This window comes from Macrobrachium nipponense, chromosome 26, assembly GCF_015104395.2.
Source record: "Macrobrachium nipponense isolate FS-2020 chromosome 26, ASM1510439v2, whole genome shotgun sequence".
Classification (NCBI taxonomy): Eukaryota; Metazoa; Arthropoda; class Malacostraca; order Decapoda; family Palaemonidae; genus Macrobrachium; species Macrobrachium nipponense.
Genome location: NC_087215.1, coordinates 4,214,205 through 4,231,704, shown reverse-complemented (window position 1 = coordinate 4,231,704; position 17,500 = coordinate 4,214,205). Strand labels below are relative to the sequence as shown.

The 17,500-nt window shown below is 36.4% G+C and overlaps 1 pseudogene; it reads right to left on the bottom strand.

The window, feature by feature from the left end:
• The window catches only part of LOC135199976 (DBH-like monooxygenase protein 1 homolog), a 33,927-nt pseudogene that overhangs the window by 12,855 nt on the left and 3,572 nt on the right, over positions 1–17,500 (bottom strand).

Below are 17,500 nucleotides of genomic sequence, written 5' to 3'. Positions count from 1 at the left end.
ACATTTGGGAATAGCAATTACAATTATTACATTTGGAAATATCAATTACAGTAGAATTACTTAACAACAAATTCAATTACATTTGGAAATTGTCATTACAATTATAATTACATTTGGAAATAGCAATTACATTACAATTAATTAACAAATTCAATTACATTTAGAAAAAGCAATTATAATTATATTTGGAAATAGCAATTACATTACAATTAATTGACAACATATGTAATTACATTTGGAAATAACGATTACAATTATAATTATACTTGGAAATAGCCATAACATTACAATTAATTAACAAAATATGTAATTACATTTGGAAATAACAATTACAATTATAATTACACTTGGAAATAGCCATTACATTACAATTACTTAACAACAAATTCAATTACAATTGGAAAAAGCAATTGCAATTATAATTATATTTGGAAATAACAATTACATTACAATTAATTAACAAAATATGTAATTACATTTGGAAATAGCAATTACAATCATAATTACATTTGGAAATAGCAATTACATTACAATTACTTAACAACAAATTCGATTACAATTACAGTTACAGCTACAAGGGAGTTGGGTGTGGCGTTCGATTAGCAGCAAAATACAGGTTACCTACAGGGCACATGTTCGAAGCTAATATAATGCTATTATTATTATACTCCAAAGAATATTATGGTGTTCATTCGAAAGAAGTAACAGTAGGTGATGGGAGATATAGAAAGAGATGAGTTATTGGAAATATATAAAAATGCAAAATCAATATACAAATAAAAACTTAAGTACATTATAAAAATTTAAGGAGAATTGCATTATGGTAGAAATGCATTGCATCTTCGCTTGAATCTTTGTAAATATTAGAAAGAAAGCGTCGCAGAAAGTGGAATATAAAAAAAGGACTGATAAAAGCAATTAAAATAATGGGCAACCAACAAACAACTAAACACATTCATCTAGATACATGATATACTTACTCGTTGGGAGATCCAGTCTTCCTGAAAAAGAGGGAAAATGCATTAGTAAATCATCAAGAGTATATCATGCTTATTCAACAATGATTTACCGTTTCACGTTTGTAAAAACATTGCAAAATTCTTTATAATACATTTTCTTCTTTTACAACATCTTCCAATAATGTAGATTATATGAACTTTTAACCTTAATGGGTTGGAACTAGTGTCAAGTTTTTGAAAATCAAATCAGTAATACCTAAGAATAATTCTTTTAAAAAGATTTAATTCACATAAGCTCTACTTTTACCTAAACCATCACTCTACCCTAATTCAGTCTTTTTACATCAAAGGTTACTTTTTCAGCCAGATTGCATCAGCATAATTTTTCTTGTTGAGTAATGTTATAAATACAAAAGTGAGAGAGGACATCTGTTCCATTATAGACATATCATCACCTATCATTAACTGAAGGTACATCTAAGGTTTAATTTTGATTGACAGAATATGAAATTTGGCAATTATGAATTTAGATAAAGCAAGGGTATCTATACAGAACTGGTATTTGCTATAAAATTGTAGCTAGAGAAGTTTGAAAGCATAGTAAAATGAAGTCTGTATGGGGTACATACATATAGGAAGAACTTATGGCAATGTGAAAACACTTATGAAAAAACTTAGACGATGTGATGACACTTATAACAATGTGATGACACTTATGACAATGGTGATACACTTATAACAATGTTAAGACAATTATGACAATGTAAAGCCACTTATGAACAAACTTATGACAATGTGAAAACACTTATGACAGTGTGAAAACACTTATGACAATGTGAAGACACTATGACCAATGGTGAAGACACTTATGAGCTAACTTTTTTGCAATGGGAAAAGCTTATGACAATGTTTAAGAAAAAACACTTATGACAATGTGAAAACACTTATGACAATGTGAAGACACTTATGACAATGTGAAGACACTTATGAGCTAACTTTTGGCAATGTGAAAAACTTATGACAATGTGAAGACACTTATGAACAAACTTTTGGCATTGGAAAAAACTTATGACAAGAAGTAAAAAACGTTTGACATTGTGAAAAAACTTCTGAAAACACTTGTGACAATGTTAGACTTATGACGTGAAAAGCATATGGCAATGGGAAAAGCCCGTGACAATGTGAAAAAAACTGATGACAATGTGATAAAAAATGATAATGTGAAAAACCCGTGACAATGTGAAAAAAAACTGATGACAATGTGAAAAAAATGATAATGTGAAGAAAAACTGATGAAAATGTGGAAAAAAATGATGACATTGTGAAAAAAAAAATTATGAGAAAAAAAACTGATGACAATGTGGAAAAAACTGAGGACAATGAAAAAAAGTATGAGAAAAACAAACTGATGATAATTAAAAAAAACTGATGACAATGTGAAAAAAAGATGAGAAAAAAATTGATGACAATTTGAAAAAAACTGATGACAATGTGAAAAGACAAATGTGAAAAAATCTTGACAGCGAAAAAACTATTGACAGTGTGAAAAAAACTCGTGACAATGTGAAAGTGATTACAATATAAAAAAAACTGATAGTGAAAAAAACTGATGACTGTGAAAAAACTAGACAGTGAAAAAACTATTGACAATGTGAAAAACTGATAAAAAAAATTGTGACAGTATGAAAAAAACTTCCTACAATATGAACAAACTTGTGACACTTTTAATCACTTGCTGGTATCAACCACAGTCATCTAACTACCTGATACACAATTCATCTCTCAACCTAACGCAGACACAATAGAATTTATTATATTTGTGTATGAATACACCTGTATACCAAAACGTCTGAATATGCATATGAACGTTTTTGTGACCAAATACAAATTTATATTTGTGTATGAATGCACCTGTATACCAATACGTCTGAATGTGCATGTGAACGTTTTTTGTGACCGAATACAATTACTTAAAAAGAACTTACTGTCCCTGCTGCACCCGGGCATCCTTAATGCCCAGGGCATAAAAGAGACTCCTAGCAGAGAGCTCCGAGCCACAGGTAGCCAAGTCCACGCGAGGATAATAGTAGAGGAAAGACAGACACATTTCCTGATTGGTTCCGAATCCTCCCTTAAAAAAAAAAGATTTAATTATTATTATTATTATTATTATTATTATATTATTATTATTATTATTATTATTATTATTATTATTATTATTATTATTATTATTATTAAATGAAAGTACAAAAGTAGTACAAAAGTAGGATTAAGATATTCCTAGATGAAAGTTCATTTACTTACAAAAGTAGGATTAAGATATTCCTAAATGAAGGTTCATTGACTTACAAAAGTAGGATTTAGATATTCCTGAATTAAAGTTCATTTACTTACAAAAGAAGGATTAAGATATTCCTACATGAAATTTCATTGACTTACAAAAGTAGGATTAAGATATTCCTGAATCAATGTTCATTTACTTAAAGTAAAATAAGATATTTTTAAATCAATGTTCATTTACTTACAAAAGTAGGATTAAGATATTCCTATAAGAAAGTTCATTGACTTACAAAAGTAGGATTAAGATATTCCTACATGAAAGTTAATTTACTTACAAAAGTAGGATTAAGATATTCCTGAATGAAAGTTCATTTACTTACAAAAGTAGGATTAAGATATTCCTAAATGAAAGTTCATCCACTTACAAAAGTAGGACCGCTGCGTGATGTGGAATCCAGTCCACATTCAGTAATCAGGGAATCTCCTGGTAATACGACCAATTCCTCCTTGAGATTCCTGGTTTCTTGGAAGTTGAAGTCGTAGTGGAGATCTGGGGAGAGAGGAGAGAGAGAGAGAGAGAGAGAAGAGAGAGAGAGAGAGAGAGAGAGAGAGAATCATATGTAATAAATGTGTATATATATGTATATATATATATATATATATATATATATATATATATATATATATATATATATATATATATATATATATATATATATATATATATATATATATATATATATATATATATATATATATATATATATATATACTATATATATATATATATATATATATATATATATATATATATATATTATATATATATATATATATATATATATATATTTATATATATATATATATATATATATATTATATATATATATATATATATATATATATATATATATATATATATATATATATATATATATATATATATATATATTATATATATATATATATAGTATATATATATATATATATATATATATATATATATATATATATATATATATATATATATATATTTCATGTATATATATATATATATATATATATATATATATATATATATATATATATATATATATATATATATATATATATATATATATTTATGTATAACATATATGCATATATGCATATGTATGTATAGATGTATATACATGTATAATTGTATATAAACATGTATGTGATACTTGTTAATTCATAAAAAAAAACAGAAATTCAGAAGAAATATTTTTTCTTATGTTTCTTACACAAGACACCACAAAATTAGGAGAGTATCATGTACAAACAATAAAAAAATTGAAGGAAAAAAAGTAAAACAAATAAGACTAAAAAAACGTACCTCGTAAAACCATGGGTAGCTCCTTGTGATCTCTGATATGTCTGAGGGTCATATTTCTACCCAGAAGATGTGCATGAAGAATCCCAGCAAATACATTGACCCCTTTTTCAGGAAGATTCTTGTGGGAAACAAGAGAAATACAAAATATTGATCATGTTTTTTCATTTTGTTTAATATGTTTCATACTCGCAGTGCATTTACTACCCTATTACAATTCCCCTTTGTATTTTAATAATTTACTTTCATTCTTTCCTATTTATTAATTTATTATTTTTCTTTTTAATAAGTGATCTCTACTTTCTGTTATTTCCTATTACCTTCTGTTACTTCTCTCTAATGAACACCGTAATATTCTATGGAAGCTTAAATTTCAAGTCGAGGGCCCTTTTCGGCTTATTCCAAATGAATAGGGCTCATTTGCTGAATAATAATAATAATAATAATAATAATAATAATAATAATAATAATAATAATAATAATATGTTTTGTTAAAGATGATGGCAGCATCAGTGAATTGATTTTATATATGGTCTTTCAATTCTTATTATTCTCTTCTCATCAGGGCTGATATTTGCTAATAGCTGGCCGATGTTCATATCTCGGTGAAAGAAATGTTTTCTAAAAATAATAATTTATTGATATGATACACAAAAGTGGTTAACAAATCTTAGTCTAAGGGTGTAACGGAATTCCAACGTTTCCACCGTATCATCGGTTCAATTTTCAAGGAAAGGTGAGCTTGAAACTGATTGAAATGGGGTCGTTCGGCGGTATTTATTGTGTCCCAGGTGCTCTGTCTGATGGGCGCTGCATTTTCATTGGCTGAACAGAGGATTAAGTCCCTGAGTCAAGCCGTCTTGCAGAGGTGGAGGCTCGCATTGCTCTTCTCGTGCGGACGCTGGAGACTGGGAGCGTAGTATGGAAGGTCATTGCCGATAGACGGGGGCACCTGATTGGCCCGTTCGATCGGCTCTATGGTGCTGGCGGGCGGCGCCCTTCGTGCCACCGTCGGGAGGAGTGAAGTCTCTTGGGTTGGGTGTTGAGGCTGGGTCCTCCTTCCCGATCCCGTGTAGGGCCTCCAAGAGGCGGAGGCGACGGTGGTCTGCTGCCTTATCGATAATTCTGATATTAGGAATAATGTCATTCCTAAATTATCCTGGTATTGTGGACGTTTTTGGCATGATTATGGATGGCGCCTTCCTGAGCGTGGCAGGATATCCTCTTCGAAAATCGCATAGTCGTCATACCAATGTAAGCGCCGGGGCATTCCCGGACAGGGCATTTGTACTGGTAGACAACGTTAGTTTTCTTGAGAGGGTCCTGCAACACGGGGGCTTGGATTGTTTTTCATAATCAGGCCACTGGTCTTCTTGCTCTTGTAGTAAATATTAGTTTCACTTTTTTCGCAGGGTCCGTGGGGGAGACGTTCCTTTCTATGATGGTACGAAGGGCTCGCTCGTCCTCTTTGTATTTCTTATGAAATACTCCCTTGTAAAAGAGAGTGACGTCTTCAGGGCGGCGGGACGAGGCTCCTGCTGATACCACTTATCGATGTTTCTGCGAATGCATTTAGTGATGTCCCGGTTGGAATACCGTTGTTAATTAAAACTTGGGCAACACGTTTCTAATTCAGTGTGCGTGTCCTTCCACGAAGAGCAGTGTGAGAGAGCTCTCCTGATGAAGGCGCTGATCGCAGTGCGCTTGTATCTCTCTGGACACTCGCTCTCGCCCGTTCAGGCACATGCCCAGGTTCGTGGGTTTTCGTATACACCTGTGTTACGAAGCGCTCCTCTTGTTGCCCGACGAGGACGTCAAGGAAGGGGAGGCGACGGTCACGGCAATGTTCGATGGTGAAGTTGAGTCTGCTGTGGTCGTGGAAGGCTTGTCGCAGGCGCTCTATTTCTTCCACCGTGCTGCGCTGATGAAAGTGTGTCAATATACCGGACGTACATAGACGGCTTCTCGATGTTGGCGAATACCCGACGTTCCACAGCACCCATGTAGAAGTTCGCGAAAAGTACTCCGAGGGGAGAACCCATCGCTACTCCGTCTTTCTGTGTGTACATATGTCCTCTGTGGGTGGGGAGAAAGGGGTCCTTTTTTGTACAAATTTCAAGGAGTTTCGGAGGCATGCTCAGGGATGTTTAATGGGGGCGTGGAGTCGTCTCTATATACACGATCCAGGATTATCTGAATTGTTTCATCCACGGGGACGTTCGTTGAAGAGGGACTCCACGTCCATCGATGCAATAACTCCTCCGGGGGGTGTCGTTTTCAGTGCTTCTAAAAACTCGGCAGATGACTTCAAACTGTGGTCATCTGGAACATAAGGAGTCAAAATAGTATTCAATTTCTTCGCAAGCTGGTATGTAGGAGCGGGAATTTGGCTAATAATGTAACGGTAACGGGTTCCCTGGTTTATGGGTTTTAACGTTCCCGTATATAGCCAAGGTCGTAGTCCCCTACGATCGGCAGCAAGTGAAGGGCATTGGAAGCTGCATTGACAGTCTCAATAATCCTATTAGCCTCACGTTTAATGTCATCTACCGGTTCTTGGTGATTCTCTGGAATTTGCTGCTGTCTGCAGTATCTCATCCAACTTGTGGTGGTATTCTTCAGTGCGGATTGGGGAGTACAAACGCAGCGGTTTTATCGGCCCGAAACGGACGGTGACATCCTCTTTGTCGCTCGGAGTTCTTTGGCAGCTTCCCTCAGTCGCCTGTCGATCACATCACTCTTGTAATCACCGCGTTCCTGTGAGGGGCCTCGGCCAAGAGAGGGGCTGCAGGGCGTCCGTAGTAACGTATGGTGCCGTTGATCTTCATGCTTGTGTATGGTGTCCAGCAGTACTCGATCTCAAGGCGTTTTCTTTTCTCCATGGGCCTCGGTCGGGTGGAGAAATGGGCAATTGAGTCCCATACGTAGAATTCTGTCTTTGGTTCGGCGGTAGGTACGTAGTCGGTCAGGTTAATGTATTCTTCTCTCTTCTGCGGAGCCGTAGTTTTCCTCCGTTGAGGGCGACCAGCTTCCTAGTTTTATCGTCCTCATTCTCTTTTCGGCATCCTTCTCTTCTAGGCGGTTGCAGGCATTCCATGATGGCGGTGGGGTGAGCCCGTTCTTGGGTGGAATCATCGTCTCTGTTGGCCGTTTCCATAATTAGCATCGCCTTCCGACACTCGGATGTGCTGCTACAGGTTCCTGCGTTTTACTGGCGACGGAGGTTGTCCCCACTCGGTGTGCAAGTTCTTCATCTCATCCTGGAGAGCGACTCTGTCTCGTTCCTTCGCCGAAAGTTGACGTTGAGCAGGGTCCTCCTGAAGCTCCTATGCCCGGGTCTTCCTGTGCAGATGGGTCATGTAAGCCGTAGAGTAGTATAGAAGGTAGGAGACCCTCTCTCAAAGGTATTGTGGACGTTTTTGGCATGAATTATGGATGGCGCCTTCCTGAGCGTGGCAGGATATCCTCTTCGAAAATCGCATAGTCCGTCATACCAATGTAACGCCGGGGCATTCCGGACAGGGCTTTGTACTGGTAGACAACGTTAGTTTTCTTGAGAGAGGGTCCTGCAACACGGGGGCTGGATTGTTTTTCATAATCAGGCCACTGGTCTTCTTGCTCTTGTAGTAATTTTATTATTTTCACTTTTTTCGCAGGTCCGTGGGGGAAGAAACGTTTCCTTTCTATGATGGTACGAAGGGCTCGCTCGTCCTCTTGTATTTCTTATGAAATACTCCCTTGTAAAAGATAGTGACGTCTTCAGGGGCGGCCGGGACGAGGCTCCTGCTGATACCACTTATCGATGTTTTTCTGCGAATGCATTTAGTGATGTCCCCGGTTTGGAATACCCGTTGTTAATTAAAACTTGGGCAACACGTTCTAATTCAGTGTGCGTGTCCTTCCACGAAGAGCAGTGTGAGAGAGCTCTCCTGATGAAGGCGCTGATCGCAGTTGCGCTTGTATCTCTCTGGACACTCGCTCTCGCCGATTCAGGGCACATGCCCAGGTTCGTGGTTTCGTATACACCTGTTTTACGAAGCGCTCCTCTTGTTGCCCGACTAGGGACGTCAAGGAAGGGGAGGCGAACGGTCCGGCAATGTTCGATGGTGAAGTTGAGTCTGCTGTGGTCGTGGAAGCTTGTCGCAGGCGCTCTATTTCTTCCACCGTGCTGGGCGCTGATGAAAGTGTTTGTCAATATACCGGACGTACATAGACGGCTTCTCGATGTTTGGCGAATACCCGACGTTCCACAGCACCCATGTAGAAGTTCGCCGAAAGTACTCCGAGGGGAGAACCCATCGCTACGTCCCTTGTTTCTGTGTGTACATATGTCCTCTGTGGGTGGAGAAAGGGCCTTTTTTGTACAAATTTCAAGGAGTTTTTCTGGGGGGGAGGGCATGCTCAGGGATGTTAATGGGGGCGTGGAGTCGTCTCTATATACACGATCCAGGATTATCTGAATTGTTTTTTCATCCACGGGACGTTCGTGAAGAGGGACTCCACGTCCATCGATGGCAATAACTCCTCCGGGGGGTGTCGTTTTCAGTGCTTCTAAAAACTCCGGCAGATGACTTCAAACTGTGTCATCTGAACATAAGAGTCAAAATAGTATTCATTTTCTTCGCAAGCTGGTATGTAGCGGGAATTTGGCTAATAATGGGGCGTAACGTGTTCCCTGGTTTATGGGTTTTAACGTTCCCGTATATGTATCCAAGGTCGTAAGTCCCTACGATCGCAGCAAGTGAAGGGCATTGGAAGCTCATTGACAGTCTCAATAATCCTATTAGCCTCACGTTTAAATGTCATCTACCGGGTTCTTGGTGATTTCCTCTGGAATTTGCTGCTGTCTGCCAGTATCTTCATCCAACTGTGTGGTATTCTTCAGTGCGGATGAGTACAGAAACGCAGTCGGTTTTTATCGCCGACGGACGGTGACATCCTCTTTCGCTCGGAGTTCTTTGGCAGCTTCCCTCAGGCGCCTGTCGAATCACATCACTCTTGTATCACCGCGTTCCGTGAGGGCCTCGGCGCTTACATTGGGTATGACGACTAGCGATTTTCGAAGAGGATATACTGCCACGCTCAGGAAGGCGCCATCCATAATCATGCCAAAAACGTCCACAATTACCAGGATAATTAGGATGACATTATTCCTAATATCGAAATTATCGATAAGGCAGCAGACCACCGTCGCCTCCGCCTCTTGGAGGCCCTACACATCGGAAGGAGACACCCAGCCCTCACACCACCCAAGAGACTTCACTCTTCCCGACGGTGGCACGAAGGGCGCCGCCCGCCAGCACCATAGAGCCGATCGACGGGCCAATCAGGTGCCCCCGTCTATCGGCAATGACCTTCCCAATACTACGCTCCCAGTCTCCAGCGTCCGCACGAGAAGAGCAGTGGCGAGCCTCCACCTCTGCAAGACGCTTGACTCAGGGACTTAATCCTCTGTTCAGCCAATGAAAATGCAGCGCCCATCAGACAGAGCACCTGGGACACAATAAATAACCGCCGAACGACCCCATTTCAAATCAGTTCAAGCTCACCTTTCCTTGAAATGACCGATGATACGGTTGGAAACGTTGGAATTGCCGTTACACCCTTAGACTAAGATTTGTTAACCACTTTTGTTATCATATCAATAATTATTATTTTTAGAAAACATTTCTTTCACCGAGATATGAACATCGGCCAGCTATTAGCAAATATCAGCCCTGATGAAAGAGAATAATAAGAAGAATTGAAAAGACCATATATAAAATCAATTGCCACTGATGCTGCCATCATCTTTAACAAAACATGTTTGAGAGAGGGTCTCCTACCTTCAAATAATAATAATAATAATAATGATAATAATAATAATAATAATAATAATAATAATAATAATAATAATAATAATAATAATAATAATAATAAGTATACTACATTTTACCAGTGTTAAGTTATATTATAAAAAATAAAATTAACCCTTCAATGCTAACTTAATATAGTTCAGCTCGTGTTTCCAAAATCATGTCATCAAAATAATAAGTATACTACATTTTACCATTACCTTATAGTTCAACCCATGTCTCGAACTTTATGGAATAAAGATAATAGATTTTAACCATTAACTGAGTATAGTTCAACCCATGTCTCCAACATTACGTAATCAAAACAAAACAGGTTTAATAAACAGTAACTGAATATAATTCTACCCGCGTCTCAAAAATACATTAAACATAATAAACAAAGACATAGAGGAACAAAGTAACAATAAAAAATAACTTAACAGATTACGTACTTGACCAGTACACTCACTGCTACAATGGCCAATGGTCAGCCAATGTTGACCTGGGGGTATCACTTGCATAGGTGACACGTTGTGGCCCAGCATCAGTATGCCAGCATCATGTGGACGCAGCTTCTCTGTATAGTAAATCCTCAGGCCGGAATTGTCAACTATGCCTGTTAGAAAGGGTTTATAAATGTTCTGTTACAACAGCATTCCATCTGATAAAAGGAGTCCATAAAAACGCCAAAATATAGACAGAAAGTACTATATTTCAGAGATTGCTGTCTCTCTTCAGGTAGGTATATAATGAATGAAAAATGAATAAGATAATTTACAGAACAGGCGGTATTCATATCTAGTTAAGCAGCTTACCTGTGGATGGATCTCTTGGTATAAATACCGCCTTTTCTGTAACTTTTCTCATTCATTACCCACCTGAAGAGAGAGACAGTAGTCTCTGAAATATAGAACATTCTTTCTTTATATATATTTTGGCGTTTTTATGGCCTCCATATATCATATATATATATATCATATATATATATATATATATATATATATATATATATATATATATATATATATATATATATATATATATATATATATATATATATATATATATATATATATATATATATATATATATATATATATATATATATATATATATATATATATGTATATATATATATGCTTAAAAAATCACATAGATGCACATGGCTTCATTATATAGCGAATACCACAGGAAAATGACAGGTAGAAGGTCAGTACTGATCCCGCTGCCTGTCATTTTCTTGTGGAATTTGGTTATATGTATATGTATATTTAAACATACTGTATTTATCAATAACAATTACTTCAAAATCCTCAATAAGCACAGACATATAACCATACATTACCTTGATTAATATAATTAAATAACCAAGTTAGCAACACCAAAAATCTTAAGTCATCCCCACCATCATAACCTGAGGTTCGACGAAACCGCCAAATGTTTCCAAACGGAAACAGAGAACAGGATAAAATTATACCCAGACCTCTCCTGAGGTTAGGATTGTCGTAGTGCAACTCCATCATAAAGTACGTAGCTCCCCCGTGCTCCTCTCCCAGTGGGAAACCAACGTGTTCAGGTGTGAAGGTCCCTGGGAGAATATAGATGAAATGTTGTTAATGATACTTTTTAGGAAATTTTTTTTATATAGTTACTAGGTATAGTTACATATCTAATCTCATCAATATTCAGGGATTTAATCTTTATCTTTGAATGTTTAACACTTACACACTTTACCTCTTAGTATTCAGGTATTTGAACTTTTTTTATATTATTACTATTGTGTATAGTTACTAGGTGCAGTTATGTATTTACATACCTTATACCTCCTCATCAATATTCAGGGATTTGGGCTTAGAAGGAATCTTGTGATTATCAGGAATATTCAGTATACTTTCTTTTTATAATGTGGAAGAAAGGTACATTCTATCAACCAATCAAACATATACATATATCTAAATCACTTTCATTCTCTTAAGGTAACTTTGGAGCTGGGTTGCATTCAAACCAGCAGAATAGTTAGTCATGACATAGCAGTGATTTAAATCACTTATGTCTCAATGTAATTGGTAAAGTTTGCACTTAAATCAGCCAATCAATAGATTGTTCTTAACTAGTTATTTAAAGCACTTAAGTTCTCTAAAGCTAAGCTCGTAAATAAACTGCATTTAAATCAGCAAAAAAAAAAAAAAAAAAAAAAAAAAAACAAAAAAAAAAAAAAAAAAAAGCCTCAAGGTAGCCCAGTATTTTTTAAACTTAATTGTTCTTAATTAATCAGTTATTTCAATCACTTAATTTCTCTAAAGCTAAGCTTAGAAATAAACTGCATTTAAATCAGCCAAAAAAACGTCAATATAACCCAGTATTTTTTAAAACTTAACTTAAATTCTCTTAGGTAACTGAAAAAACAATGAACCAATCAACCAGGCATAATCCAAAACTTATTTAAATGACCTGAATTATTTCTAGGTATCTATAGTCCTTATCACTGTCGATTTTTCATGGCTTAAATATTTCCTCACCTTCCCAGGCTAAGAGAGGACTAGCACAAAAGAGAAATTATGGTTTTTAAACCTCTTATTTACTGATTTCACCAAACTTCAATTTTCCTCACCTTTCCCTCCAATAGCCCAGGCTACCATGTCAGTCGATTTTTCATTTGCTTATTTATTTCCTCACCTTCCCAGGCTATGAGAAGAGAGGTACAAAAGATAAATCAAGGGTTTCAAAATCTCTTCATCAGTGATTTCACCAAACTCCAATTTTTCCTCACCTTCCCCTCCAACAGCCCAGGCTACCATGTCAGTCGATTTTTCATTTGCTTATTTATTTCCTCACATTCCCAGGCTATGAGAGGACTGGTACAAAAGAGAAATTTAAGGTTTTAAAACTTCTTAATCACTGATTTCACCAAACTCCAGTTTCTCCTCACCTTCCCTTCCAATAGCCCAGGCTACCATGTCAGTCGATTTTTTATGGGTTATATATTTCCTCGCCTTCCCCAGTGCTAATGAAGGAGGACAGGTACAAAAGATAATTCAGGGGTATGGATACTTCATCATCACTGATTTCACCAAAATCCAATTTTTCCTCACCTTCACCACCAACAGCCCAGGCCACCAGGGGACTGGTGCAGTACCTCCAGGAGACGGGCATATTGGGCCGGGACCGAAGCACTGGGCTCCGCATCTACGTCGATCCTTTGATTCAAATATTCGTCGCTCTCTGGGAGATGACACTCGTACAGAAGGATGTGGTGGACATGCTGGATGTTGTCCTCGGAGATGATGGGTACATACTGTGGGGGAGATGCTTGACGAATTACACAAGGGTAGTGATAAGTCCTTGCACACATACACACATACATAGGTGTGGGTGTGTACATATACAAGTGTGTTTATTTGTACAAATAAAGGCGAATGCCCCAAAGGAAAAGTGAGGCAACGGAGTGTTGCACAGTCCTTTCGATACATGGTCCTTTACTAGCAGACGACTAGTAAAGGACTCGGTGTCGAAAGGCCTTTATTTATACAGTATCACAATATATATATATATAAATATATTATATATATATTATATATATAATATATTATATATATATAGATAGATAGATAGATATATCATACCTGGATGTTATACATGTTCGTATATATTCAATACCAACTTAGAAAGGAAAATCTTATCACGATTAACTTAATTCTCGATTTCAACTCTAGCATCCAGTGATCTTAAATCTACTCCAACGACCAAGTCCAAACAGTCACTTATCACTTACCCCAATAACGTGGGTCTTACGAGGAAGATGCGGAATCTTGAAGAGTTTGCACCAATACAGAGTTGTTAAGTTTTCTGGGAGCCTCAGCTGTGATTGTGAATTTGTTTGCTTTTAGAACTTTGTTTGAGAACTGACATTCAAAACACCTAAACACTAAAAAATGTTTCGTATATCTTTATATCTTTAAAAACACATAATTTAATATGCAAATACTCTTTATTTTTATCAGATGATTAGACTAGATAGGTTTATCAAAGTATTTTTTCATTTGCAACTCAAACATTCATACCTGTTTCGTATATCTTTATATCTTTATAAATATGTATAATTTAATATGCAAATACTCTTTATTTTATCGTTGCCGAAGTAAACATCAAGACTAGATGGGTTTATCAAAGTATATTTTTTTCACTAGCATCTCAAACATTCAAACCTGTTTCGTATATCTTTATATATATCTTTATAAATATCTAATTTAATATGCAAATACTCTTTATTTTATCGTTGCCGAAGTAAACATCAGATGATTAGACTAGATGGGTTTATCAAAGTATATTTTTTCACTAGCATCTCAAACATTCAAACCTGTTTCGTATATCTTTATATATCTAAATATATATTTCTATAAATATCTAATTTAATATGCAAATACTCTTTATATCGTTGCCGAGTACAATCTTATCAGATGATTAGACTACCAAGACTATGTTGTCATGCATCTTTTCGTCATAAGATGCTGACACTGATTAGGAGGAAGGAAAGCAATGCAGTTCTTCATTTCAGTGCCGGTTTTTAAAAAACATGGAATTTAGTGTTGGGTATAAATTTCTTAATACTCTTTCCTCAAGCAACAAATATTTATCATTTTTACACTGGATTTGAAAATTGATTTATATTTTGGTATATGAATATGTGTCTACAGGCTAGATTTTATCACAAATTTGAGTAAGAAAACTAAATTCATTCAAAATTACTCGGTAAACTGAATGTTTAGAAATAATGTATCAGAAAGCGAAATCTTACTAAGTTTGCACTGGGAAAATGGAGCAATAGAATAAACAATTTTAAGTAAGAAAGTAAATAAGTATTATATAAGAAAAGTTAGTTTCATCAGTCACTTATGAAGAAGGATTCTCGATCGTAAATCTGCAACAGAACTGAGAATCCTGTATCACTTTGTCTTAATCTTAAAATTTAACAATTTTACTATAAAGAACTGATGTTTAAACAATCGTATATGTAGATGTAATCATTGTTATATCAGGCACCTGAATATATAGATTTAACCATTGCTCTACCAGTAACCTGACACCAGCCACGCAAAATCTTAGAAAAACCTTACGTTAGGTGACCTTAGTTCCCAGGTCTTCACGTCCTCTCCCAAATCAGGGATTCGAAGACGCGGTTCGTTCAGGTATAAACTTTTGCTTCCCCTCTGAGAATGGTAGTTAATTGCCATAGGATCTCCTCCCACGGGGTCTGAATCTCCATAGGCCCAAATGAGGCGGACTGTGTCCACTTTCTAGAGAAATCAGAAGCATAATGTTAGGTGAAATGGGTCATGAACATGTTGGCAAATTGTTACAAAAATATCTCATACAAATTGACACATCTACAGAAACCAGAGGCACAATTTCAGGTGATGTTTAAAGGTGCGGCTATACTGAATATGTCGCAAACATGTTGGCAACTTATTGCATGTTACAAACATGTTGGCTACTTATTGCATGCATGTCACAAATATATTGACAACTTGTTGCATACATGTCGCAAATATGTTGGCTACTTATTGCATCTATGTCACAAATATGTTGGCTACTTAGTGCATATATGTCTCAAATATGTTGGCAACTTATTGCATACATGTCACAAATATGTTGGCTACTTATTGCATACATGTCACAAACATATTTGTAACTTATTACATACATGTCACAAATATGTTGGCAACTATTTGCATAAATGTCACAAACATTTTGGCAACATATTACATACACATCACAAACACATTGGCAACTTATTGCATGCATATCACAAACATGTTGGCAACTTCTTGCATACATGTCACAAACATATTGGCAACTTATTGCATACAGGTCACAAACGTCAAGTCGACAAGTCAGCAACTATAAGGGAAGAACGAACATTGCTGATATGTGACATTTAAGTTTGTGTCCATACAAAAGTATTACAAGTCATAAACATGTTGCCAACTTATTTCATACATGTCACGAACTTGTTGACAAGTAAAAAAACTTTAAGGTAGGAACTAATCTCTGGCAAAAGCTAAATAATAGTATGAAGTATTGGTTAAGTTACCGATGTGTGTTTATAACATTTATTTACACTGTCGTGTGGACAGAGATTTAGGCACCGCCTGATATTGCCTATGATAAAATTATGATTTTTGTGCACGGCTGGAACATATCCCACCTTTGACAATGTCGTATTCATAAAAAAATTGAGGGGACTAGACTTTGCCAAGCATTTGCAAACATCGATAAAGCTTAAAAAATTTGATTTTATCTATTGAAAGCAAATATGATAAGTGATACAGACAAACAATAAATCGAACCAAGACACTATCAGTCAAATAAAATATAGAGGCATTTTGTCATACTCACATTTAGCTCTAAATCCCCATCGCTATCACAGGTGTACCAAGGACGAGAAAATCTGAGGGCTGTGTGAGTCTCGTTCTGGAATCCTCCCAAAAGCTGGACGTCCTGGGACGAATCGACCTCTGGACCGAGTTTCCAGTTGCGTGGCGATCCTGAAACAAGAGCCACTGAATGACAAGGCCTGTGTAGCGATTCTGGAACAGGAACCACTGAATAACAAGGCTTGGGTAGCGATCCTGGAACAGGAACCACTGAATGACAATACATGTGTAGCGATCCTGGAACAGGAACCACTGAATGACAAGACTTGGGTAACGATCTTGAAACAGCAACCACTGAATGATAAGACCTGTGTAGCGATCCTGGAACAGGAACAACTGAATGACAAGACCCGCATAGTGATCCTGGAACTAGAACCACTAAAAGACAAGACTTGCATAGTAATACTGTAACTGGAACCATTGTATGACAAGACCTGTGTAGCGGTCCTGGCACAAGAATTACTGAATGACAAGACTTGCATAGCAATCCTGGAACTAGAATCACTGAATAACAAGACTTGCACAGCGATCCTGGAACAAGAATCTGTATGACAAGACCTGTTAAGCGATCCTGGAACTGGAACCACTGAATGACAAGACTTGCATAGTAATCCTGTAACTGGAACCATAGCGATCCTG